This window comes from Glandiceps talaboti, unplaced genomic scaffold, assembly GCF_964340395.1.
Source record: "Glandiceps talaboti unplaced genomic scaffold, keGlaTala1.1 scaffold_36, whole genome shotgun sequence".
NCBI lineage: Eukaryota > Metazoa > Hemichordata > Enteropneusta > Spengelidae > Glandiceps > Glandiceps talaboti.
Genome location: NW_027554294.1, coordinates 143,576 through 147,500, shown reverse-complemented (window position 1 = coordinate 147,500; position 3,925 = coordinate 143,576). Strand labels below are relative to the sequence as shown.

The 3,925-nt window shown below is 37.6% G+C and overlaps 1 long non-coding RNA gene across 1 annotated transcript in view; it reads left to right on the top strand.

Annotated features, from left to right (window-relative positions):
• The window catches only part of LOC144453282 (uncharacterized), a 7,840-nt gene extending 4,430 nt beyond the window's left edge, over positions 1-3,410 (top strand). Inside the window, exon 3 of the long non-coding RNA XR_013482406.1 lies at positions 2,941-3,410. This is a non-coding gene — a long non-coding RNA (uncharacterized LOC144453282). The remainder of the gene's footprint in view (positions 1-2,940) is intronic.
• The last annotated feature ends 515 nt before the right edge of the window (positions 3,411-3,925 follow it).

Sequence of the window (3,925 nt, the reverse complement as noted above, 5' to 3'; positions counted from 1 at the left end):
AACAAGTGACCTAACAGCCTGAATAGAAACACTTTTTTTTTTTTTTTTCATGACTGTGTAAAAGTGGTTCTGCTGTTCAGCTCTTCCACTGTACAGTTTCATTTTAGCAGTGTAATAAAATAGTTAGTGGTATCACACTATAGAACACATTTCACACAGAAAGTTGATAAAATATTGTACATTTATATTACAGTCACCATATTAAAAAAATTCTATTTTAACCCTAATTTTGCATATCTAAAATAGTGCCAATGTGTTGTAGCACAACTGTAGTTTTTACATTTTTGGAATGTTTATACACTTGTCTGTTAAGTCTGTTTAGTCCTTTTGGAATTAAAGGTTTTTGACCAAAGTACACATTTTCTGTACCTAATTTGCATATCACAGCCACTGGTAATATTATCATGTAATGAAAAATTCGTAATCTGAACACCAGCGAGAATGTTCCAATCAAATTTCAACCCAACCTGCACAGTACTTTTTGAGTCTACATTTTCTGACCAAAAATCACCTTTTTGACCCATTAAATCACTAATCGATGGTAAGATCATATTTATTTCAAAAATTTTCCAACTAGACACCCAACGTAATATATCCATCAAATATCATGGCAATTGGATCAGTGGTGTTTGACTTTAAGTTGTTCACACACACACACACACACACGCACGCACACTTTGCCATGTTTATAGCATTACTTAACATAAGAAGTTTAGTTATGCTAAACAATTACTTATTTGTTGGGTGTGTGTCATAGTCTTCTACACAATATACTAATAACCTATGTTGACAATCGGTTGATCCTAACGCAAATTTGAAAATGACAAAATTTATAGTTGATGCATGACGGAAATATTTCAGCATGGGGTACACATTAGTCCGTGTTTTTGACAGAATAATGTAATTTGGCTACAAACTAACTTCACAATCACAACTCCAATCTACAGTGTTAGTCTGAGTACCATACTTCTAGTATGGATTGACTCACTCTACTTTACATGCATGCAGTAGATGTATACTTCCATGCAATTTCTCATGTTCAAAATAAGATTGTTCAATGATTTTTTATCCATATGTTTTGAAATTATGAAAGGCCAAAGCTGTTTGATGATGTATTTAAATTTGTCACATTTATGAAATCTGTGTGTAATTGCCAAAATAAGTTGGCCCAGACTGTTGCTCGCTAACATCAACTCACATCACTGCATAAGTACTCCTGAACAGCTCTTTGGGTACAGGGAGGTGATCTGAAGTATAAACATCATGTGTACTACATGGTCAAGTTTCTCTGTCTGGTGGCACACTGACTACTGCGTAGTAGTATTCATATAGAGAACACTGATGTGGATGTCCAATTGATTTTGAATGGGGGAGGGGGAGGGGGGGGGGGCTAGAAGAAAAAAATATATATAATGTGTATTTGCACGTATGTAATTATAAATTTAAGAGTCTCAGAGTAAAACGGAGTAGACGTTAAAGTGCCTAAAATCAAATTAAGATGTATAACGCAAGTCAAGGCATTTTATAGTCCATGACGGACAAAGACTTCCCTGTGAGGGAAAGTGAGAATTAGATGTGAATTGTAGAATACTATGTACCATGTGAGTCAAGGCATTTTATAGTCAATGAGGGACAAAGACTTCCCTGTGAGGGAAAGTGAGAATTGGATGTGAATTGTAGAATAATATGTACCATGTGAGTCAAGGCATTTTACAGTCAACAAGTCATTGAGAATGACATAGTCCTCGCTATTATTGGGTTTTAAGGAATTATCACTACTCTGATCACGCAACAACATTTGTGAACCTAAAACAAACAGACTTAGATATGTTGTGTGTGCTTGTTGGACATGGAATATGCCTCCAACAATAAAGGATTGGTTGGGTATGGGGGATCATATCACGATGAAAATGGAGTCTGAGTTATGGCTTTGGACATGGAAAATTCACAAACAAAATGGCTGCCAGAAAGCCATATGGGATCGTATTACGACGAAAATGGATATGCACATGTATGTCATAGAACACTGTCCTAATACCAACTTTAAATGAGATCTGTTCAAGCATGTCTGAGCTATGCCTTTGGACATGAAAATTCGCAAACAAAATGGCTACCAGGCAGCCATATTGGATCGTATCACAACGAAAATGGATATGCACATGTATGTCATAGAACACTGTCCTAATACCAACTTTGAATGAGATCTGTTTAAGCATGTCTGAGTTAGGCTTTGGACATGGAAAATTCACAAACAAAATGGCTGGCAGGCAGCCATATTGGATCGTATCACGACGAAAATGGATATACACATGTATGTCATAGAACACTGTCCTAATACCAACTTTGAATGAGATCTGTTCAAGCATGTCTGAGTTATGACTTTGGACATGGAAAATTCGCAAACAAAATGGCTACCAGGCAACCATATTGGATCGTATCACAATGAAAATGGATATGCACATGTATGTCATAGAACACTGTCCTAATACCAACTTTAAATGAGATCTGTTCAAGCATGTCTGAGTTATGGCTTTAGACAGGAAAAATTCGCAAACAAAATGGTTGCTAGGCGGCCATATTGGATCGTATCATAAAACAAATTGACGTGCATATGTATGCCATGGTATGTTGCTCCTGTACCAAGTTTGAAAAAAATCGGTCCAGGCATCTCCAAGAAACAGCTGCGGACGGACGGACGGACGGACAGACGGAACCCAATCCATAAGTCCCCGTTCCGGACTTCGTCCGCGGGGACTAATGAGGGACAAAGACTTCCCTGTGAGGGAAAGTGAGAATTAGATGTGAATTGTAGAATACTATGTACCATGTGAGTCAAGGCATTTTATAGTCAATGAGGGACAAAGACTTCCCTGTGAGGGAAAGTGAGAAGCAGTTTGGAACTGTAGAATATGTACTAAGAGTGTACTTTATATGTTGCAGGTGCAGCTGCAGTTGGACGGACTACAAAAGAAATTAGAGGAATTAGAAAAAGACGGCAAACGCTACATCTGTGGACAATGCTCTACAAAAGGTGATGGAGCTAGCACAAACACCAACATGGAACACAAGGCCACACAAATACTGAATGGATTAAGCAGTGCTGGCCATATTTGAGACAAATGATTTTGGGCAAGAAGCAGGGCACCTTATCATTCTGTTGTTGGGAAATAAAGAAGAGGAAGAAATTGCATCAAAAGTGTCTAAGTTCCTTCAACATGGGAAGTGCCCTACCCATTATACTAATCATACTCCATATTGTCCGGCCAAAAACTACAGAGAAGACGTGGATGTAAAACCCAGATATTTGAAATGTTATGTTTGTGGTATTGTTAGGAACTTCGCCAGATATTGTAAAGAAAAAATTCCCTGTGAGATGGAGTCATTAAAATTAAACCTTGAATAAATTTCATTCATGTGTTCTCTATTTGAGTGTGAGCTTGTAAGTTAAGATATTAGTACTCTGAGACAGGGGTGTGATCACCAAAAGGCATTGCCTTATGACAGCCTGCCTTTTGTAGGATCCTGTCTGGGGTGCCTTCTACATGTAATTAAAAGGGGTGTTAAAATTTTCTTTCAGTTCGATATTCCAATGTGGGAAATGGAATATAAATGTGCAGTAATGTGAAACCTTCTCTTGGGTGTCTGTTGAGGGTGCACCCAGGCATGACTCTACGTCTCGGATGTTGAAGCAGTAGCCTAGGGAAAAAATCAACATATCTCCCTGGTACATGACATTAAGAAACCAAAATGATTTAATAGCCGTTAAAATACATAATCACGTACATACGTGGGACAAGTTGACAATAGTTGTGAAAAACAAATCATAGACTGGCTATCAGAGGGAATATAGGTATCTCACTATGTGACTCCTTGTAAGGGAAATTTTAAGAGCAAGTCTTATAATCATTCATACCCATCACTTATA